Source organism: Helianthus annuus, chromosome 15 (assembly GCF_002127325.2).
Source record: "Helianthus annuus cultivar XRQ/B chromosome 15, HanXRQr2.0-SUNRISE, whole genome shotgun sequence".
NCBI lineage: Eukaryota > Viridiplantae > Streptophyta > Magnoliopsida > Asterales > Asteraceae > Helianthus > Helianthus annuus.
The window spans coordinates 52,346,245-52,371,519 of NC_035447.2; the positions used below are offsets into that span (position 1 = coordinate 52,346,245).

General features: G+C 33.1%; 2 long non-coding RNA genes and 1 pseudogene across 2 annotated transcripts; all 3 read right to left on the minus strand.

Annotated features, from left to right (window-relative positions):
- Positions 1-2,451: 2,451 nt before the first annotated feature.
- On the minus strand, positions 2,452-3,561 carry LOC110913697 (annotated as a pseudogene).
- A 198-nt stretch (positions 3,562-3,759) lies between these two features.
- LOC110911611 lies at positions 3,760-6,685 on the minus strand. Its single transcript, XR_002577174.2, has 9 exons — positions 6,308-6,685; positions 6,044-6,192; positions 5,710-5,808; positions 5,491-5,617; positions 5,192-5,299; positions 4,913-5,073; positions 4,384-4,819; positions 3,949-4,125; positions 3,760-3,871 (listed from the first exon to the last, which is right to left on the minus strand). It is a non-coding gene; the product is annotated as an uncharacterized LOC110911611 (long non-coding RNA).
- Positions 6,686-13,019: 6,334 nt separating this feature from the next.
- Positions 13,020-14,130, minus strand: LOC110911610. The gene is made up of 2 exons (XR_002577173.2): positions 13,532-14,130; positions 13,020-13,397 (listed from the first exon to the last, which is right to left on the minus strand). It is a non-coding gene; the product is annotated as an uncharacterized LOC110911610 (long non-coding RNA).
- Between the last annotated feature and the right edge of the window lie 11,145 nt (positions 14,131-25,275).

A 25,275-nucleotide genomic window follows, 5' to 3' on the forward strand; every position in this document is an offset into this window, starting at 1 on the left:
TTTTAATGTTTTTATTATGAATACTTAATATTCAAGAATAAATTTAATAATTCTAACAGTGTGGGATAAACACTTAAACAACTTAAACTTAAACATAAAAATATATGTTTTTTTGTTTCGGTTCGTTTCGGTTTTTTCAGTTATTGAAAATGGTTATACATAAACCGAACTGAAATTTTCGGTTATTAAAAATCCGGAACCGAACCGTCGGTTTTTGTTTTGGTTCAGTTTTGTCGGTTATTTCGGTTACAGTTTAGTTATTTCGGTTTTCTGCTCACCCCTAAGTTGAACCACCACCAACCCTCATCTTCCGTTTTAAACGTCGACCCCGTCGCCACCTATCGTCGAACCACCACCTACCTGCGTCGACACATCACCATCCATCTATTGGTTAGGAGCAGCAAGAGAGAGAGAGAGAGACTTTCTATGGTGTTTAACAAACAGAGATATGTGGTTGCATTTTGTGTGAATGAGAGAGAGAAAGAGAGACTTTCAAAGTTTTTCTCTTGATCTAGATCTGGATTTTGGTTAGATGAGAGAGAAAGGTGTGAGGTATAAAAGGTAGGGATGATTTGACTGAGGGGTTAATTTACGAACTTACCCTTATTTGGGTGTAATAAAAGAACAAAACGCCCTAAGAGATGGGATTAGTGATGTGTTAGGCAATGGTCGGTTATTATTGGTTCCTTAGTTCTTGCATGAAGGGTGGGGTTCTTAATTGAAAGTCGCCCTATATATATATATATATATATATATATATATATATATATATATATATATATATATATATATATATATATATATATATATATATAGGACCGCTAAAATAAAAACCACCTCCAGTTGTAAGTAAGAACCATGAGAACTTTTTGATCCGGGGCGAGTTGGACCAATTTTTTTTTATAAACGTAGATGCGTGTATTATAAACACATTTGTAAAAAAACTCCAAAAAAAAAATGTCGTGTGTGTAGTTTTGAGCACCACAAGTTTGTGTTTACGGTACCCGTAAACACGAATTGTGGTGCTCAAAACTACACACACGACATTTTTTTTTATTTTTTATTTTTTACAAATGTGTTTATAATACACGCATCTACGTTTATGGAAAAAAATTTTTGGTCCAACTCGCCCCGTACGGTGTAGTTCTCATGGTTCTTACAACTGGAGGTGGTTTTCATTTTAGCGGTCCCATATATATATATAGAATAAGTATAATGTATAAAAGGCCTTATCCTACATTATCGTACGCGACAAAGGATGTAACGTGCGTAATTACATTCTTGAGCAAAATAACGTGCGTTATTTTTGGTTCCATGCGTGATTTTCCCAAAAAAAACTAGCCCCCATGCGTGATTACATGTCCAAAGCGTGATTATTCCCCTGATCGGACGGTTGGAAGCGTAGCGTACGTGAAGTATGATAAGCCCTTTTGTATGTTAACCTACCCCTATATATATATATATATATACTAGTCGTTTACCCGCGCGATGCGGCGGGAAACATATTACTTAGATTGATGAGTTTAGGGCTATATACGGGGCGGCTCGATTTTGAGCCATACCTAAAACCAAATTCACGATGCAACAGAAAACACAACACTCGTTAGTAATTCTAAGGGTGTTCATGAGAAGGTTCGGTTCAGTCGGGTCATAACTAAAATCTAAATTTTCGGTTAAGGTACTTCAAAACCGGTCATAGGGATTTAAAGAGTTTTAAAAGGATGTAAACAAACCGAACTGCGTCAAGCCAACAAAAGCACAACCATAAAACGTTTTAAATCCCTATGACCGGTTTTGAAGTACCTTAACCGAAAATTTAGATTTTAGTTATGACCCAACTGATCTGAACCTTCTCATGCACACCGTTAGAATTACTAACAAGTGTTGTGTTTTCTGTTGCAACGCGAAATTGGTTTTGGTTCCCTCAAAACCGAACCGCCCCGTACATAGCCCTAAATTCACCGACCTAAGTGATATGTTTCCCGCCGTATCGCACGGTAAACGGATCGTATAGTATAAATATAGATTTCATAAAATTTGAATTTTATAATTTTAAATTTTGTCATTGTTCCATGAAATAGCCACAATTTAAACGATAATGCTTTGTTGAATAATAGTTGGTTATTTAAAATTTACGATATATGCTTCCATTATAAATTTACAAGTTACATATTTTATTATAAGGCCGTATAATAATTATAAACATTTTATCACGATAATTTTGTATTATATATAGTATTATTAGTTTTTAAATTATAAATAAAAAAATTGATTGTTGGATTTTACTTAAAATTTTCTGAATGGACATCCAAAATTTATTCAAAGTCTTTTAAACTACATAACTTTAACAAAAATTGTTTAAATTTTACTTGAGACTGTTAAAAAAAAATTTTACTTTAAAAACACAAAACACTTATTTAAGAATATAATTTTAAAAATGCAAAAACTATATCAAACACCCAACCACATCTCAAATAAACCATTTCCTTTATCATTCCTCAAATCCTCAAATTCAGCAAAGACCCAATTGTCAATGCACAGTAGATAACAACATGATCAAACAATCTCAAACATTACAGGAACAAAAACAAATCGACAGCGAGTCAATCACTTTCAAGTTGTGAGTTCCATAATGGCCGATACAATGTCACCATCCGCAGCCTTTAACGCCTTGACCGCCTTTGGTCTTGAGACCCCGGCTTGAGTCATGACCAGCTCGATGTCCTTGGGCTCCACCCCGGTCTCGTCTACATCCTCATCGTCCTGAGCCAAACTCAGGCGTCGATATCACATTGCTAAGGTTAGGTGCTTTGAATTGCTCTGCTGCCTGACTCTGCAACTCTGCAACTGTGAGTTCAGATCCTCTATTTTTTCTTCGCCGAATATTACGTATATGTCTGAAGCAGGGGACTTGAAAACATCTGGCTTTGAGATCACAAATAGCATCTGCAAAATGATGAAACTAATGATTTACAAGCAACAAACAATTGTGGAAACTAACAGTAGAAAATGGCAAAATGAATTTCTTGAAGGTAGATTATAAACGAGCTAATTTATTAGAAAATGCAAAAAAAATAATAAAATAAAAAAAAACACCCACATCATTTGAATGCACTGAAACTACTTGGGTTTCCATATAAACTCTCATTCGCCCTTGATTTTAAACATGTGCATGAAGCATGATTTGATCAAAATAACACCTCAGGACCTTGAGGCGGCACTTCATGTACATAAGATCTAGCATGCAGCTTTTGGTTATACATAAAGCTTTTTTGGTTGTACATAAGATCTAGTATGCAGCTTTTGGTTATACATAAAGCTTTTTTGGTCCCAATCCCGTTTAAGCCAAACCCAAGCCCACGTATCATGTTAAGTTTGATACATGAGAGAAATTTACACCACTAAGCATACACTTGAAAAATGTAACAAGAAAAATACTCATAATTTTTCAGAAATTAAAACATGACAGTAAAATGACGAAAAATCATCACATACCAGCTCACAGCTGCACGAATTTGCAGTCAAGTCCCATACACGCATATTGCCATTTTTGTTAACCATCCCGCTACGCTTGTCGCGGCTGCGCTCGCCACGCCGCTGCCGCTGCGCTTGCTGCGCTCGCTCGCTCACTGCGCCGAAGCTCCTGTTCACGTTTCAAAGCTTCTGCAGCTTCTTTTTATTCTTTTTTCCTTATTTCAGCCTGAAAGAACAACATTAGTGTTGTCAACTTCACTCAACACTTAAAATACAAAAATATTACCATTTCTTTATCGATTCTCTTCCAAAAGACCAGCATGTCCCTTGCCAGTTTCCTTGTGCGAATTGAAGCGCCCCTCATCAACTTAAGCGATCTACTCACCTTCATCTTTACCTGGAACAAAGCAGAACTTCTTAAGCATGTAAACAAGAAAAAATAAAATAAAATCATAACAGCACTTATGCACCGACATCACGTTGACAGTTTTCTACAAATCTCTTGGCATCTGTTAACTGCTATCTATGAAAGCTGATTTCCCTATGATGTTTTGGTATGTCTTGTCTGACCATGTTCACCCAATATATACCGATTTTTCCCATCTCTTCTTTCTCAATAACACGCTTCTTGGGCAAACTACGCTCAATAATCTGGAATTCAAACAGTTCAAGGAGCGTGCATGTAAGTGACAACAGCCAACAAAATCCTAAAGTACTAAATAAGTAAAAAGGGCAACTTTGATCAGCTTGCTTATAAATGAATTGATTTGGTTATGTTTTATCTAACAACTGTATAGAAAAACCGTTTTTCCGCCTAAAAGTGCTTCAGCCTTTCAGGAAAACCAAATCTGACCCGTTTGGTCATTTACACACGTAAAAATAAGTCAGTTTAAAGATGTTAATACAAACCTCATATGTGTCACCTTTCTCCAACACCATCACATAGTGAACTTGCAGAGTTCCACTATCTGACATGAAAGAACGCCGTATTCCATCAGCCGCTCTCTCTGGAACAGAATACGATTCAAATGCAATATCGCTGACTTTAAGACTGAACTTCTGGGGAGAGTTGTTTATAGATTGGGCCTTTAATCTTGCCTGAAGAGACTCATACTGGGGTTTAGGCTCACCCAACCCTACTCTATTTCTTAGGCCAAACTTCTTGTCCGTGGACATCATCGAAGCTAATGAGCCCAAATCAAGTGTGCCTTTAAGATACAACTCATCCACTTGAATCTCCGACATTTTAGGTAAGTTTAATGTAGTAGCCAACATTTCATAAGATGGAGGAATCCTGTAACTGATGCCGTCCCCAATACCCAAATAAATCGGTTCTGTAAACGACCTGCACATTAAGATAAAAAGAACTCAAATACAACACACTGCATATAATTCACATTTAGTTCATCTATTAGCAGCATATTACTCAAAGATCCACCTGTGTGTCGTAATGGATACCCATCACTGACCCCTTTGACTTGTGGATGAACACCACATAACATGTAGTTGCAGCATTGTCATGATGTGGCGGATCAAAGAGCAGCATTAGCCCAATGAACTGCCACGGTCCTCCAGGACTCTTCTAATGCTCCTCTAGAACTTTTTATTTTCACAAAAAAGATATAAATAAGATCAAACAAACATCAAATCCTAAAAACACATAAAAGAAAATTAGAAAAGCAAGCTTTTATGTACGAAAAAAACATGAATGGATCACCTGGTATGCTACAGCAAGTGACCTTAACCAGCGGTCTGTCTGCAGATTAATCAATGACGCCTTGAACTGGTGTTCTATGTCTGATTTGTTGTGTGCAAGATTCAAAACCTACACCAATGAAACAAAATAATTGGTTTGATTTTTTCATGTTTAGTTTTTGAAAGTGACCAGCTTGATTTGTGCTATCAACAAGATAAGCAACTCTCCAAAAGAACATATGGACCCTAGTAGCAATCGCAATCGCCTCGATTTAACCATGTTTGCAATTTTTACATTATGAAGAACAAAGTATAGGATACCTGGGGCAAGACTGGCCATGAGAGCTGTTGCATTACCAGCGTTCTTTGCTTCAATGAAACTAAATGTGGAGTTCATTATGAGCAAAGTGATAACACCGACAAAAGACTGCCAGTCAGGCGGCTTTCCCTATAACATTTTGAATTCAATCAAAGTTTTACAGAGGAGAAAATGCTAATTTCAAGAAAATCATGTATTAAATTAGGGTTCTTAGTTTTTACTCCTCAATTTGCAATGGCAGTCGCCATAATAGCAGCAGCTTCCATAACCCATGATAATGTGTTCCGCATATACCCTAAAAACTTCAAGAATTTGCTCTCCTAAACACAACCACATCATAAGTTCATCAAAATTTAAATAACAACCGAGAACAAACATTAACATAACAACAAAATTCGCCATGAAAACACAGAAAATGACAAGTTTTTAACAAAGTAAAAAATGTTAAAGGTGGCCTAAACCCTAGCTTCGCCGGATAAATAACACAAAGTTAAGGATCAGGACTTAATTGATATTGATTTACTAAGAAAATAGAACATAGGTATAGAATTTTACCTGATTCACCAGACCAGAAAATGAAAAGTCGGTTTCATGGCCGGAACCCTAACAGCTGGCATCACCGTTCTCTCTCTCCTCTTGTAGCTCCTCTTTTCTCTCTCTAACTCCAGATATCTCTTTCTATATCTCTCTCTCTCTTCTGTGTTCTGAAGAAAGAAATGGGATGATCAATGATAAACCAACAAAAGAGAAATTAAAGCATAAGATCACAGATAGTTGAAATCACCTAATAAATCAAAACAAAAACACCTTAAAGAATACCAATAAAAAGTCCAAATCGGCATGATCAATGAGCTCCGGTTATGACATTGTTAGGGCTTGGGAATCCATCTTCAACCATCTTAGGGATAATTTGTACAAAAAAAAACCCAAAGAAGATCTGTGGTGAAAACCTGTTCAAATCAACAAATCTTTAAAATAAATAAAAAAATAACCACCATCGTCTTCACCAGATGCGACGGCTAGGGATCCATCTTCAACCATCTTAGGGAAGGTGTCCAGATCCTCGGGAACAATAGCTTACGGTGAATAGACCAGATCCAGATCTAAAATCTTAATCTTTGAGAGAGAGAGAGAGAGAGAGAGAGAGAGAGAGAGAGAGCGAAAGGAAAGGAGTGGTGAGTACAGATCCATCTTTGATTTGTGTTTTCTCTCTCCTCTGATTATCTTTCACAATGGACAAGGTTTTCAAAATGAATGGTCCAGATTATAATCCATGTATCAAAATCAACGGCAGAGATTGTGATCCGTGTGAAATGTTTTAGTGTACTTAAAAGGCTTGAGTGAGGTAAGGGTATAAGTGGAAAGTGATGTTTTATGGTGCTTAAAAGACTTGTACATTATGCTTTAGAGGTGTTTTAATGAAATTTAAATGACCTTAAGAAGTCCTTCTAATATGCTTATTAATACAGTATAGATATATATATATATATATATATATATATATATATATATATATATATATAGGGGAAGGTTCAAATGAAAACCACTAGTTAACGCGAAAACTCGAAAACTAATTAAAAAAAGCCAAAAAAACATGCAAAAAAATTTTTTTTTTAAAAATTTTTTTTTCAATCAAATTTTCGCAGGTTTTTTTATTAAAAAAAAAAAAAATTTCAAAAAAAAAAAAAAAAAAAATTTTTTTGTGTAGTGCACATGTGTAATACTGCACATGTGTCTGTGTACTACACATGTGTATTATTACACATGTGCACTACACAAATTTTTTTTTTTTTTTTTTTTTTTTTGAAAAAAAGTTTTTTTTTATATATAAAAACTAGCGATTTTTATTAAAAAAATTGAAAAAAAAAAAAAAAAAATTTTTTGTGTGTTTTTTAGGCTTTTTTTAGTTAGTTTTCGAGTTTTCGCGTTAAAAGTGGTTTTCATTTGAACCATCCCCTATATATAGAGTAAGGTTAACATACAAAAAGCCTTATCATACATTACGTATGAGACAATGGTAACCGTTGGATCAGGGGTATAATCACGCATGGGACCACATAATCACGCATGGGACTATAATCACGCACGTTCTATGATAATAACGCACGTTATATTTTTTTGTCATGTATGTTAATGTAGGTTAAGCCTTGAAGTACATTATACTTTCTATATATATATATATATATAGGTAAAGTTATTGTACAATATTTTTTATCGTACATTACGCACGCTTAAATCTCAGCCGTCAGATCATCTTCCCGCATTTTAAAATCGCATGTTGTTTTTTTATAACAATTTCGCATGTGATAATTTCTGATGAATTCGCATGTTGTTTTTTTGTACCAATTTCGCATTTGATAATTATATACTTATACAAAAACCAACTCGCGTCGGTTAAAAACAAAATATAGTTGAACTCGCGTCCGTTTAAAAAGGATGTCGTTTCGGTCCATTTATCTATGTTAAAAAAGCAACTTAATATTGAATACCGTATATTTGATAACCGTTCACATGTTTCCACGTGCAATCTTAGTTATTTTTTTTTTGAAAGGAAAAAAAAAATAACTAAGATTGCACGTGGAAACATGTGAACGGTTATCAAATATACGGTATAGTGCATTAGTGTGTCTCTTTTTTCTTTTTATATTAAAAAAAACAGATTTTTGTTTTCCTTCTCTCTGAAACTTTAACCCAGATTTCATCAAACCTTTCAGATTCTCTCTTTAACATAAAAGGATCCATTTGATCTCAAATCGCTGTAACTAAGAAATATCAGATTTCATCAACAAGAAACCATCAACCGATTTCATTAACACGAAACATCAAATTTTGTTTTGAAGATTCAGTGTTCTACGATGATGATAGCCCGATGAAGTTAAATCGGTGACAGTCCGGTGAAAAAAAACAATAATATTTTAAACTCGAATCTCTGATCGAAGTACATACAATGATAAACGGTCGCAAATATTCAAGAACCGTCGTAACTTTGTACTCCGAAGCGTCCTCTCCAACCGACGTCACCATGGCGTCATATGCCACCGTTTCACACCCTTTATAAACCTCAACATTGTTACGCCACCGACACAGTCACTCATGCTAATATTATCATTGCGGTAACAAACTTCAATCTCAAACACCAAATTTGGTTTTTCTAATTTTGTTTTGATGCCTAAGACGTTCGATTTGTAAGTTTAATTTTGTTTGTTAATTTGGCTATGTAAGTATATAGGATGAAGTTGCAAATCTAAGGATAAAGGTCGAGTAGGATGAACGTGAATGGTAAATGATTTTATTTTGCTTTTGCTCGAGGTTAAATGCAAATTTATCCAAGGTGAGTAAATGTTTTGGTTTTGACCCGATTTGATGATGAAGTCAGTGGATTCATGGACACTAAAAACGAAATCACAATATCACCAGGATACATTATTTGTTATATTTTGAGGGATTGTTGAAAATCGGTGGGCTCATTTACCACTATTATGTTACCCAGATTCAACTATTCAAGATGGATTCATGGTTTGATTAATGTGTTGTGTTCAAAGAATTAGTCTAACAATGGTGTGGATTGTGGACATCAAATGAAGAAGTGATTTTTTATCAACCGAGGAATGTAAACAGTCAAACAAACTCCGGCATTTATATAGTACGTAGTCGCAGACTTAGATACGATTTGAGCGAGAATCAAAATAAGTAGATGATATCAATATCGGGTACGAGATGTGTCTATCCTTAGATCTCAAAACAGGAAATCAAATGTGGCTTCAAATTCAACCAGGCAAAACTGAATGTTTTTTTTAACAAAAAACTGCCATTTCATTCACCAAATGGTTCGCAAGTAACTGGTCCCCAAACATTATGACACTAAATATACAAGACTCCCACTTACACCACATTAATTGACACATGTTTTGAATAAATCCGGTGTAATCGAAGTCTGTTATTTTTTGGCTTTAAAGATATTCATTTTCTTCTTTCCAAAAGTATATGTTTACTCCGTTCAAATTCAAGCAAGAAAAGTTGTGTGTTGATCAAAATCATCCCGCCAACGGTAGGGGTAACAAGGTTACAACGTTAAAGAACTTAGGGCAACAACAATAACGCACAACTACAATGCTAATGTACACACAGTATATGGCAACCTTCGTGGCAGCCAACCGGTTTCCGGCAAACTTCAAGGTTGCAATCGATAGACTAACGGTAGCATAGCGGATATTACGGTGTGGATAACGGTCAAATATATTGCCTACAATGTTGGCTTATACATATAGTGTAGGAGGCAAAATTTTTAGGGTGTGGATAACGGTCAAATATATTGCCTGCATTGTTGGCTTATACATATAGTGTAGGAGGCAAAATTGATAATACATATGCTAATCTTTTTAGATGATATATATGACAAACTTTATATTTTACATTATTATCTATAATTTTTCTTCACTTATAAAAATACTTGGTTAGTACATTAATGACATTACGTTTTCTTCTAAAAATGAAAAGAATCTTTCCAAGTAAAATGATTTAGTAGGCGTTAGAAAAACATAAGATTTTTCGCGTTTGATATAGTGATGCCAAATACATTCATAAACAGCGTCACGCCGCAACGCGCGGGTAGGCGATAACTCGTTTTAATGAAATAGCATGTTGTTTTTTTATAACAATTTCGCATGTGATAATTTTTGATGAATTCGCATGTTTTTTTGTACCAATTTCGCATGTAGTAATTTTGATGAAATAGCATGTTGTTTTTTTTTGTAACAATTTCGCATGTGGTAATTTTGATGAAATCGCATGTTAAAAAACCAACATGCGAAATTGTTAAAAAAAACAACATGCGAATTCAATGCGTGAAGATGATCGGACGGCTGAGATTGTAGCGTACGTAATGTACGATAAGGGCATTTGTACGTTAACCTAACCCTATATATATATATATATGATTCCTGAAATATATTTTAATAAAAAAAGTTATATTATTTATCATAATACACTAGAAACACCAATTATCACTAAATACATTTTAATAAAAAAAGTTATATTATTTATCAAAATCCTCCACTGAAAAACCAACAATCACTAAATACATTTTTATAAAAAAGTTATATTATTTATCAAAATCCACTGAAATACCAATGAAATTTTTACTCAACTCGATCTAGGACAAAAATATCATTACATAGCACTACACAAACGACACCTAAGAATTTTTACTCCTGGTTCACCGATATTGATCTGCATGGATCTTAAGTATCATAGTTTTAAGTAAGATTAGATTTAACTCTTCATTCATAGTTTGTTTCTTATACATGACTAAAAACAATGACGTTAAAGATGTCAATGTAGATATCACTATTGGTGAACCAGGAGTAGAAATTCTTAGGTGTCATTTATGTAGCGCTATGTAATAATATTTTTCGACCCAGATCGAGCTGTGTAAAGATGTCTATGCAGATATCACTAGTGGCAGACCCAGAAGTAGAAATTTTTAGATGTCAATTATCTATTGTTATTTGATAATATTTTTAGGTCCGGTCAGGTTGAGTGATATAAAATTTTAATGGGTATTTCAATTGATTTTGATAAATAATACAACTTTTTTAATCAACATATCTTTAGTGTAACATATATATATATATATATATATATATATATATATATATATATATATAGTAGGAGTTCTGCGGAAATTGTGTTTTTCCTAGAAAGTCTAGGAAGCGATCTGGGCCCTCCGATTGGTGTTTTTAATGGCTTAGATCAAATGGATGGCATTTTCGTAATATCTGAGTTATATAATTAGAGACTTTTAATATAGTGAGGGTATTTTGGTAATTGAAAGTGTTTTAAATCAGTCAAGAAACTGCCATATCAATAACCAATCCCTAAAATCATGGGATTTCCCCTCTTTCTCTCTCTCTCCCTAATCGAACCAAAGAAGAACACTATCTACGCAAGATATTCAAACTGCTGTCCTAATATTAACCGAAAGACTGTTAATTCAGGGAAACATTTGAGAGCACATTTACAGCTAGATAAGGAGATGTAAGTTATTTTCATACACCACTTTTTTCGTATTAAATTAGTTTACACATTAAAAAAACATGTATTTGATTTTGGTTTATCTACATTTTTGAGTGTAGGTATGTGGTACATGTGTTTTTTCCAAGGATCATGTGACAGGGCCTTGCTGTTAAAACACAGCGTCAAGAAATCTGCTTGCTGTTAAAACACAGTATCAAGGAAATTTGCTTGCTGTTAAAACACAATGTCAAGAAATCTGCTTGCTGTTAAAACGCAGTGTTAAGAATCCTCCAGCAATTTGCTTGCTGTTAAAACACAGTGTCAAGAATCCTCTAGCAATCTGCTTGTTGTTAAAACATAGTGTCAAGAAATCTGCTTGCTGTTAAAACACAGCGTTAAGAAATCTGCTTGCTGTTAAAACACATTGTCAAGAAACACAGTGTCTTGTACGATTTAAATTGAGACTATCAATTTGATTTAAATGGAATATTTAGTTTCCATAATTTTCTAGTTAGTTAGTTATCCTAATAAAATAATCCATAATTAAAATAATATTCAAATTACACAATTGCCCTTTTAGTTAAAATCCTTCAATGCTACATGTCGTGTTCTTATTGCTTCCTAGACTTTCTAGGAAAAACACACTTTCCGCAGGAACCCTACTCTCTCTCTCTCTCTCTCTCTATATATATATATATATATATATATATATATATATATATATATATATATATTGGGGACCGCTAAAATGAAAACCACCTTCAGTTGTAAGAAACCGAGAGAACCACTTTCTAGCCAATAGATCTAAAAGATGGATGGATGTGATTAAAAGTAGTTAAAATTAATATTAAATACCTTTAGTCTTATTATGTTTTTAATATTTTAATGCAAAAGGGAAGTTTAGTAAAATTACTTTTTTTTCTTTTTATCTTTATTATTTTTTATTACTTTTTTGTATTATTATAATAGTTGGTTTTTTTAACAATTTTTTATTAAAACCCATTTTAAATCCAGATTTAAAACAAAACAATTTATTTTTTGCGCACCGTTTTTTGCGCGCCCTTTTTACGCCCCATCTACGCCCAATTTTTTTTACGCCCAGTTTTTTACACCACGTATTTTACAACCCGTTTTTTTTTTTCAAAAAAAAGTTTACGGTTTACAAGATAAAAGTTTTTACCTCAAATTTTTACGTTTTACGTTTTCGTTTTACATTTTACGTTTTAAGTTTTACGTTTTACGTTTTTTAGTTTTACGTTTTCCGTTTTTACGTTTTTATGTTTTACGTTTTTCGTTTTTACGTTTTACGTTTTTACGTTTTTACGTTTTTACATTTTGCATTTTACTTTTTTACGTTTTACGTTTCTACGTTTCTACGTTTTACCTGTTACGTTTTACGTTTTTATGTTTTACGTTTTTACGTTTTACCTTTTACGTTTTACGTTTTTACACTACATTATACAAACTCAACTTTTTACACTACAAAAAACAAGCTTCGCCACTGCATTCTACCTACTACGTTCTACCAACTCAACTTTTTACACTGAGAAAAATGGTTGACAGTTCATCAATATTACTATGGAAGCTCAATAAATAAATAATCTTCCTGAATAAATGTAAATACACCGCAAGTGATGCGCCATGAACCAAATTGAAGTCGACAAATCCGCCGGAGTGACGTCAGCTGACGTAAAAAACCCTAACCGACCGAAACCAAAATCATCAGTGGAAAAATCTAAAAAGAGGGAACAAGTAGAGTCCCGACGGTCCGCCGCTGCCGTCGGAACCACCACCGATAATCCTCGAACCGAGCCATCAACCGCTGCCAAGCTAGTTACCATCGTCATCTTTTTTTCACCATTGCTGGCCCGAACGACTATGAATCCGATCCCTCCTTCACCATTCAAGATTTAGCAACAAAAAGGAATCCAAAAAACATATGATATTTCATTTTTTGAACTTTAATCAAATTTGATGCGATTTGCTACCTCAAATAAAAAATTAAATCCATGAATCTTAACAACTCACCTTATGCTTTGCCACGTATTTAACTCTCACATTATTATTCATTCCCCTGAAACTCATTATTCCTTTTTTTTGCCCTTTCTGTACCAGAAAGAACTCATCTCACACCATACACGCACATGGAACACCAGCTCCTCCTGAAGTTGAACTATACATACGCCACAATTTGCCTAGGGTTGATGCGAAGTTTGCATAGATTTAAGCTGATTTGGCTTGATTTCGTCTAATTTGACTCTACAGGTGAGTTTTATCGGTGTTTTGTTGCCGGTTGTAGTGAGTTTGAATCGTCATTGAGTTCCCCACTGCGCCGCCGCCGCTGCTTCGACGTGTTATTCCGCCCCGCCGCCGCTTCGACGTCACCCACCAGCCACCACAGACATGAGGGTGTGCAGGATGATACAAAGAGGGAAGAAGGGTTTGTAGGTTAAGAGGTGTGTGTGAGTGAGTTGGGAATTGGTCGGAGCTCCAGTCACCGGAGGAGCTTGATCGGATGAGGGGAAGGAAGGGGAGTGCAGAGAGATGAAAATGAATGGATTTGAATGGGGCTTCAAATGGGTTGCAGGTGTCTCTCAATGAGAGAGATGAAAATAAATGGATTTGAATTTATGACATAGATGAAAGAGAAATAGAAGAGAGAGAAAAGATTAAATGTAATAGTCTGCTATCATTAATGAAGAGAGAGTGAGATATGAGACATTTGGGGTAAATGACCAAACTACCCTTTTGGTTGGCAGAATATGATTGGTGGAGAGTGGTTCTCATGGTTCTTACAACGGGGGGTGATTTTCATTTTAGCGACTCCCTATATATATATATATATACATATACATATATATATACACATATACCTATATATATATACATATACATACATATATATATATATATATATATACTAGGTTAGAACTCCGTGTATCACACGGGCTGAATATATATTTATACTATATAATAAAAAAAACCACTTTAAGGATACTTGTCATCATATTTGGCGATCTCTTATAGATAATTATTATTTTAGTTTAATCTCTTCTAATTAATTATAGATAACCCTTTTACTAAATATTATTTAGTTTAACATCTTATATTATAATAACTCTCCTACTAAATATTATTAGTTTAATATCTTATGGATAATTATTATTTAGTTTAATCTCCATCTCATTTATAATATTATTTATTTGAATTAATTATATTTGAACGTATTTTTTAGTTTGGTATCAAATAGATTTTACGAAACTTAAAATAAAATTAACTAATATTATTTATCATTTATACACTTACGGAGTTTTAAATAAAGGGTTAAATTTAGTGAGACTTCATTAACAAATTTTGGAACACAGAATAATCTATTTTTATCACGAAAAACAAACTTTGTATTAATATATTAAATATTTTTATTTTCACTATACAAAATTACATTTACTCGACCCATGTAATACATGAGATTTTTTAAAATATAACTTTTTATTATTTGATATATAAAATTAGATTTATTCAATTCGCACAATACACGAGGTTTTTTTAAGGATATATATTTTTTATTATTTAGTACGGAAAATTACATTTATTAAAACCGTGTAATGCGCATATTCTTAAAGATGTAATTTTTTTATTATTTGGTATATAAAATTACATTTATTCAACCCGTGTAATAAATGAGGTTTTTTAAAGATGTATTATTTTATTATTTGATAAATAATATTACATTTGTTCAACTCGTGTAATATCCGTGGTTTTAAAGATATAACTTTTTTATTTGGTATATAAAATTACATTTATTCAACCTGTACAATATGGTTCTTATAGATATAAGTTTTTATTATTTAATATATAAAAATATATTTATTCAACCCGTACAGTAAATAAGGTTTTTAAAGATATGTTGTTTTATTATTTAGTATATAAAATTTATTTATTCAACCTCGTGAAATACACGGGGTTATAACCTAGTACTTTTATATACTAAGTAATAAAAGGTTACATCTTTAAAAACCCGTGTATTACACAGATTGAACAAACACATGTATTACACTGCTTAATATAATCAGTTAACACACACAATCGTCAATATATGTTTTTGAAAAATTGAACTTTGATGTACTATATACTTTTTTATAACATTTTGCTTTGTTTTTTTATTATGTTGGAAACTTGGGTATTACATAAATAATAACATTTTATTTATTTATTAATAGATTAGAAAGTTGTGTGTTACACATAGTTGAATCAATCAAATATTAAATAGTTATATTAGTAAGCAAAAAAAAAAAAACAAAAGAAATAACCAAAACAAGAAATATTAAATAAATAATAGATAAACCAAAAAGAAGTCAATATATGTTTTTGAAAAAAAATTGACGTACTATATAATTTTTATAACAATTTACTTTGTTTATTTATTTATTATTATGTTAGAAACTTGTGTATTAGATAAGTTATAACATTTTACTTTGTTTTTTTATTTATTAATAGATTAGAAACGTGTGTGTTGCACAATGTTAAATCAATCAAAAATTAAATTAAATAGTTACATTAGCAAGCAGAAAAAAAATAATTAAAAAAGAAATATTGAATAAATAACTGATAAACGAAAAAAGAAAATATACAATTATATAATAATAATCATTGAAATTAATATAACTATATAGTAATAATCATTTAAATTAATATTAATAAATGACCCGTTATACCAAACAATTTTTATTGATTCTAGTATATGACAAAACGATCCATTTGTATTTACTATATGGATATATTATATACCAACTAATATCTTAACTAATTCAATATGGATAAATAAAGAGATGCATGATCATTTAGAAGTTTCTTAGCTAAAATGATACAAAAAATATGTAGGAATAATATATGTCTTGTAAATAAGTGAGAATGAGAGGAACTGAAAAAGCCGGTGGAGAATAATGAAAAATCGAATATATTAATATTTATTTATATAATTTGAAGATAATTTTATGTGAAGTTAATAGCTTATTTTTATATATCTTTAAACATTTATAGAGGTAAAGTAACATATTATTCGTTTCAAAACTAAAATAAAGATGACGAACTTTTTTTTTAAAACTAAAACGATGGATAAAATTTGAAAATATGCAAATCTTGTGACTAAAAATTGATGCTCAGTAATAATTATTATTGGATGTTAATTTATTTCTTCAACAAACTAATTAGTAACTTTACCTTATGTCGTGAATCAAGACTCTTATCAATATCTTTAAACTTAAAAGTGTTTTTAAATTGAAAATATGGATAAGAATAATCTTATTTTTTCAATAATATCCGGTGTGATTAGTGCAACACAAAAAGAAATGAATTATAATAAATAAATATTTAAAATAAGTAGGATATAGATAAGTATGAGAGAGAGGCGGGAAAACAAAAAATAAATAGTTCCAATGATTGACAAATGTCCCTTATAGGTTTACTTTATTATATATATACTAGCGGTAAGACCCGTGTGCAAATACGTGTCGTTTCTTAGAAAACCATGCATAACACATATTGACAGAACATATAGATATATGTATAGATATTGTACCAAAACTTGTTATTTATTATAGCTAAAAGACAACTATAAGTAAATATAAAAGATATTTAACAAAGTTAATAAAAGATGTCTAAAAGATGTCTGACAAACTTAAAGTTTAGATTGTGCAAACACAGGTAGTTTCTTAGAAAACCATGCATAACAAATATAAACGATGATTATAGTTATATTTATATAGACTTATGAATAAAATAAATAATTAAGTCAGTCAGTAAATACTTAAAGTTTAGAGTATAAAACTTATAGTTTAGATTGTGTTGAGTCTTGTTTTTCTTCCGTAAATGTCTGAAAAACCATTTTGATGATGTAATCTTCTTGAGCCTTGTCTTCTTTTGTTAATTCATCCATCTGCTTTTCTTTCCTTTTTTGATAAAGGATGCTAGCATGTGGAGCAGTGGGTCTCCTGATTGGCAATTTTTGTTGTTTGACCGGAACCACTGCTTTCGGATAATCAGGCTTTTTAGGAGCAGTGGGATATCTCTTCCTTAACTCTTCCAACTTTTTGTAGGTAGCAAACACCTTTTCTTCTCTCCACCTTGTAACCTGGTTCCTTGACCCATAATCAGCAGTTATCAACTCTTCTTTCATTCTTTTCAGTTTCAAGGTCCTTTCTGGTACATTTTTCTTGTAATTAGCCCAAACCGGAGGAGTTTGCTTTACCTTGTCTTGAATCATCTTTTGAATTCTGGCTATCTCCTCTTGCAGTTCACTGATGGTCCATTCTTTGTATTGATACTTTTCTGCCCTGTACTTCTTGTATGCTATTATGTATTCAAGAAAGTAATTTCTCATGCTTTCATCATCTTTTTCTGATAATTTCTGACAAAAGAGTTTTGAGAACTGCTCTAAAGTTCTAACTTTGCTGAGCAGGTATTGATAATTTCATTGAATCTCTTTGTCAGACTTTCCCTCTGTATCTCTTTTAGATATATCCTCTGCTTGTTGGGCCTTTATTTTGAGATATTCTTCTATATTTCTTGGAAAAGGATAACCTTGAACAGATGGGAGTTTCCTCTTTTCAGGATCATTTTCAGAGTAGAAGGATTTGATTTCCTCCCTGACTGTTGGAAGATCTAGAGGATATTGTACTCCTGCAGGGTCAATGACAGTGTTTTGATTGAAGAGTTGAACTGAAGTTAATGGAACAGGGTTTGGATTGGTGACAAGGGACAGTGGTTGTGTAGATGTTAGAGTTGGGGAAGTGTCATCTTCCAGTACAATGTTTGTTATCTTTCTCCTTTTGTGCTTTGGAGAAGTTGGTGGTGTATTTATGGTTTCAGTGGCAGAGATTGAAGTAGTTGGTATCTGATTAACAGCTGTTGAAACAACTGGTTTTTCAACCACTGTGGTCACTACAACAGTTGATGTGTCAACTGTTGTCTTCTGCTTTTTGGTAGCTGGTTTTTGTGGTAGTGATATTGTTTTTGGTATGACAGTGGATTAAGTGTGGGTTAATGTAGTAGTGATGGCAGTTGTTGAGATAACATCTGTTGAAACAACTGAAGTACCAACAACTATTGATACAACATGAGTTTTAACATCTGTTGGTTTGGAGGTTTGATGAGAGGAACTTTTAGGAATTTGAGGAGTTTGTTTGGTGGTTTTGGAAGGTGTGGTTTTGCATTGACTTACTTTTCTGGTAGGCTGTCTTCTTTTAGGTTCGGAAGTACCCTGCTCTTCTTTTTCCATCAAAACTTTCTTCTCCTCCTCAAACCTTTAAGACCCTTTCATTTTTGCTTTTAATGCAACAAATGCATTTTAAGTCTCATCAACCTTTTTGGAACCATCTGGCCTTGGGATTTCTACCACAAGTTTGGACATTCGATCTGGTGGCATGTATAAACCATCTTCTTTTCCCTTCTTCCCTTTAGTTTTCTCCCACTTTTTGACATCATCAGGATTTTCAACATAGATGATTGAAGGAGGAGTAGTGCCAGTAGTTTGAAGCAGATGAGCTTTAATGGCTTTGATATCTGCTTGAGTATCTTTGTACCTAGCTTCCATGACATTTCTGACCATTTGAAGTTGAACTTCATGCTGTTGATCTGCATATTGTCTTTGTTTGTGAAACAGAGGTTGAAACAGATGCCATAGCTCAGCAGCGGATGGATCAGATGTTGCGGATGGTGCAGCAGTGAGTGTAGCCTTTTGAGCTTGTAACAACTGTTGCAGCATAGTTTTGATTTCTGCAACAGATGTGTCAAGTTTATCAACCCTCTCCGTCAATTCTTTGTACTTTAAACCATCACCCAAGTTAATGGGATCATCTGATTTCCCACCAGTGGTGGTTGTATCAGTGGTTGTCTTAAGAAAAGTTTCCCAAAAATCATCCATTGATGCCCCTTGTTCTCGGTACTGGGGACTTCTTTCTTCAGCAGAGCTTACCATTTTAAGGTCACCAGCGTATAATGGAAACACACCAGTGGACATTATGGTTCCCAAAGAAGAAATTGCCTTCAAGGGAGTCTCACTAATGAAACTATTATCCAGGTGTAAGCTAGTGGGTTCAACACCAGTAGTAGCTGCTCCACTTGAACTACTGACAGGAATTACTTGTAATTCCTGCAGTGTAGCCTCCTCAACTATTAGTGGGTTAACAGAGATAGAGACACCAGACTCAGTCACTTGTTTTGGTATATTCTCATTGACAGGTGATTGAGAAGAACTGATTTTTATCTGAGCTATATCAAGTGCATCCAACAGAGGTATCATTGATTGTGGTGTCCCTGTTGATACAACTTAATCCTTTTGAGAGGATGCAGGAGGAGTTTTAGGCTCAGGTTTAGATCTTTCTTCCATCTGCTGTGAGGAAGTAGCAGCAGTGGTTTCAGGTGACTTTTGTGTTGTCACAGGTGTTACCTCTAGGATCTCGTCTTCCAGAGTCACCGTTTTGGTGGGTTTGGGGTGCTTTTGGATAGTTTTCTTTTTGGTTTTTTTGGTTATTTTTGGTGTGGGTTTCACAGTTGGGGTTGTGCTTCTGTGATCACCAGGAGCAGTGGGCTCAACAACAGGGGCCTGAGGAGCAGTTGTTGCTGCTAAATTCTGCTCAGGTACCTCTTTTTGGGTTTTTGAAGGTTTTGACAGCCTTGTGAATGTTTCAGAAGTTAGATTGTTTATTTGAATAGGATTTCCTTGGATAAGCACATGTGCATTATCCTTTGAAAATTTCTTTTGAAGATAAAAACTTAAAAACCTTGGAAACAATAAAAATGATTTTTTATTAATATTCTTAACCATATCATTGAAAATTTCCTAAGAGTAGTTAAAATTTTGTTCAGCCATGATAGCATAGCCCAGGTATTGAATTTTCAATGGTATTTCATTAAAAGTTGTTGTTTTATTTGAGACACACATCAGGAGGGTATGGAATAAAAACCTCAAAGCAGGAAGAAAACTGCCCTTTTCTAAAGTATCCTTTTTCATTTCTTCTTCATACCCTCTCTGAGTGAAATCAGTTTGGTACTTTTTTTTTTTGAGAAAGAGCTTTTACCTGTAAGATCATTGATTTCAAAAACTCCTGAAATGGTTTGAGGTGTGATGACAACTGGAATTCCCCTTATTGATGAAGTAATAGCTCGGGTCTTTTTGTCCTTAGTTTCAAGCTTTGCATTTTTCCAGTCGTTGGGTAGCCACGTAGATGGTTTCATTGCAGGTCAACAAAGTTTTGTACTTTGAAGATGAAAGTGCATCAATCACGGAATGAAAACCTGTGTTTTTACATGTTTTTGCAAGTGTACACACGTAGTTATGACGGATTTTGAATGGTAGATCCATGATAAATCAAAGGTAGTTAAGAACGAAGGAAGAAGATGAGTGATTTGAGAGAATTTGATGAAAACTGCTTTTGAAAGGAATTTTGAATTCGACTCGACAGTCAAAACCCTGTTTGGGGTTTTGATCAGGGTTTTATAGGTGGAAAAAGTGAATTCTGACGTGGCAGCGGTTACAAAAGATCTGACGGCTAAGTACTGTCCACGTGAGAACCTCTGATGAATAATGGATGACAGTTGTTAGGAACCATTGATGAATCAATATCAGTAGTTCCAAAAAAAAACAGTAACTGACTATAACTATCAGTGGATAGACTATTAGTGAATTAAAACACTGACCTTTAACAACAGTCATTATATAAACAGTGGTTCAAGCATGTTCCTTCTCAAAAAAAAAACAATATTTTAACCCATCAGTCGTTTAAATCCTCTTCAACCTCCACAAAACACTATTTTAACCCAACACTGGTTTTAAACCACCATTTTAACCAAACAGCGGTTTCAACCACAGTTTTCTCAACAGTAGTTCCAAACATCTATTTTCATCCATCTGTTGACCAAAGTTAACAGATGTACCAACCACTGTTTTATTTTCAAACATTTGTTCCCAATAACAGAGCTTTGATCATTTAAACATACCTTTGCCAATATTACAGTGCTGAAAATGAAAACAGTAACTGACTATAACTATCAGTGGATAGCCTATCAGTGGATTAAAACACTGAGCCTTAACAACAGTCATTATTTAAACAGTGATTCAAGAATCTTCCTTCTCCAAAAAAAAACAATATTTTAACCCATCAGTCATTTCAATCCCCTTCAACCTCCACAAAACACTATTTTAAACCAACAGTGGTTTTAAACCACCATTTTAACGAAACAACGGTTTCAACCACACTTTTCTCAACAGTAGTTCCAAACATTTGTTTTCATCCATCTGTTGACCAAAGTCAATAGATGTATCAACCACTGTTTTATTTTCAAACATCTGTTCCCAATAACAGAGCTTTGATCATTTAAACATACCTTTGCCAATATTACAAGCTTTTACACTCTCAAACCTAAATATTTATTTACTTAATTTAAATAACAAACATGGTTAATAATTTTAACACAACTAATTATATAAAAACTACAAGTGTCAAACAACATACAAAGTTCATCCATCTGTTGACCCAAGTCAACAGATGTATCAACCACTGTTTTATTTTGAAACATCTGTTCGCAATAACAGAGCTTTGATCATTTAAACAGACCTTTGCCAATATTACAAGCTTTTACACTCTCAAACATCAATATTCATTTAATTAATTTAAATAACAAACATGATTAATAATTTTAACACCGCTAATTATATAAAAAATACAATTGTCAAAACAACAAATAACATTCAATAAAATACAGGATCCTAATTCCTAATCAATTGGTGAAACAGTAGTGTCAATAAGTAAAGCTCCTTTCGGACCATTGTAGTTGTCAACATGTTGGAGGTATTTCAGAATTTCGTTGCTCAGATCAACTTCAATCATATCCCCCCAGATGCTTGTTATCATCCACTTGTTGTCTTCAATTATATTAGTCCTTTGGCGCCAATCTACATAATCAACTACACGAGGATTATTGAAAACAAACACTTTCATCCAGCCTTCTTCTTCATATCTGAGCAAATCAGCAGTTAGCTCAACAAACTTTCCAATAACAATCAAATGCAGCCTCTTTGCAATGGTCAAAAAATGCCCTTGGCAAGAATTGACTACAATACGCTTGGGAAAATGAAGCATTCTGAAAGTCTCACTCAGAACGTCAAAAGCAACGAGTTTCCTCTCATCTACTTGTAACATCCGTCAAAATTGATTCCCAAAATCCGACCCGTTTTAAAAATACAGATCCTAACTTCGAACCTCAGAAACTTTCACGAATTTAAATAAATGAAGAGAGATTTTATCTAGTCATTTATTCATTTTGTTAAATATCAATATAGTCATTTATCTAATTAATTTAAATTTTTATAAATATATATAAACTAGTTAGTTATTAGAGGTTAAAAATGAGTTTTTAGGAAATCTGAACTTAAAAACAAATTACTATAACTAATCCAGTAAACTCTCATAGAAAAGGGACCTTATTATAACTATCATTCTTTTTGTTTTATATAGTTGCCGCTAAAAAAATAAAAATAAAAATAAACGGATGAACCTACCGTCATGTTTCCATACTTTTTGGATGGAAGATTTTCTTTTCACATTTCGCTGATTTTTCGAGATATAAACCGATACGCGTTTTCCTTTTTTCAACAAATCATGAATCGAGACTTTTTAACATACACATACGAATCAATCAAAATTCGTTTCCATACATTGCGGGACATGTAAAACTCTATATAAACGGCATCCCCACATAAGCCATCGACACCCAACTTTTCTCTATCTCCCTCACTCCCTCTCGTACATCGGAACGCCACCGGAGTGACCCGCAAGTTGCCGGAGAACCTGCAACTTGCCGAAGCTACGAGTCACCGCCGGAGTCCGTAAGCGCAGCCGAAGGTGCCCACAACCTGCCGAAGTGACGACATGAATCACCTTCCTCATTTAGTTTTCGGTATATTTTTATCCTTCCAATCGAGCTTGTTTCCTTTTGTTTTTATGTAAAAAAACAATCTTAACCAATGTAGAAATCATGTACTGAAAGTTAAAAAAAATATAACAGTCATTGTTGATTTTGGTGTAAAATAGCTAAAAAACACACAAATTTTTTTAGATTATATATATATATATATATATATATATATATATTTTAGATTATATATATATATATATATATATATATATATATTGAAGAGTTCAAATAAGAATAATGTTTTTGTAAGAAGAAAAAAAAGAAGAAATTTCAACCAATAGGGATGCTTTATTTTACTTCATTTAATATAAGTATTTAATGTTACTATAAGGGTAAATTGGTAAATCTACATGCTTCATTAATTTTTAGTCTTCCTCTTTAATAGCTAACTACATTAAATAATTTGTAACTTATCTTCAAAATATATTTTTTTTTCAATAATAATAATAATAATAATAATAATAATAATAATAATAATAATAATAATAATTTAATGTGTAGGATAAATTACGAGTTGTGTAGGATAAATTTCAACGTGTAGCATGAATTTTGTAATATGTAGGATAACTTTTGATGTGTGTAGGCAAAAAATGTTAGTGTGAAGGATAATAGTCTTTATGACTAATTAATTAGTAAAAAATGATAATAAATGAGATAAGTGAAAAAAAATATTTAGTGTTACAAAATTAACCTTTGTTCTTTTTCTTCTCAACTAAATTTTCTTCTTAAATAAACTTTCCCCTATATATATATATATATATGTATATAGGGTAGGGCTATATAGAAAACCCTAAAAATTTTAGAAAACCCTAGAAAACCCAACCTCCCGACATTTTTTTTTGAAAAAAATAACAAATGAATATACATGTTTTTAATAGTTTTCGGCCCAAAAGAAAACAAAAAGCGCCGAAGGAATGTTTTTAAAGAAAATAAACAAGTTTCAGCTTATATATATATATATATATATATATATATATATAGGGAGAAGATCATGCGAGAACCACATCTTATTGTGAGAACCGTGAGAACCAATGTGAACACAACAAAAATGCCTAAAAATAGCTAGAAATCACACAATTTTTTTTTAATATTTTTAATATAAAAATCGCTACCTTTCGAAGCGAAAAAAAAATATATTTTTTTTTAAAAAAATATATTTTTTTGCCACTAAAAGTAGCGATTTGAGCATAAAAAAATTAAAAAAAAAATTTAGATTTTTTTTTATATTTTTTTAGGTTTTTTGGGGGTTTAGTTTTTAGCATTTTAACTTTGGGGGGGGGGGGGGGGGTTTAGGTTTTTGGGGGTGGAGGAGGGGGGTTTAGGTTTTTGGGGGTGGGGGAGGGGGGTTTAGGTTTTTTTTTTTTTGGGGGGGGGGGTTAGGTTTTTTTTAGGTTTTTTGGGGGTTTTAGTTTTTAGCATTTAGCTTGGGGTGGGGGGGGGGGGGTTAGCTTGGGGGGGGGGGTTAGGTCTTTTAGGGGGGGGGTGGGTGTTAGGTTTTTTTAGCTATTTTAGGTTGTGTTCACATTGGTTCTCGCGGTTCTCACAATAAATGGAGTTCTCGCATGAGCCCCTCCCTATATATAGGGAGGGGCTCATGCGAGAACTCCATTTATTGTGAGAACCGCGAGAACCAATGTGAACACAACCTAAAATAGCTAAAAACCCCTAAGAAAAACCAATGTGAACACAACCTAAAATAGCTAAAAACCCCTAAAATAGCTTTTGGGGGGTGGGGTTAGGTTTTTTAGGGTTTTTTTAGCTATTTTAGGTTGTGTTCACATTGGTTCTCGCGGTTCTCG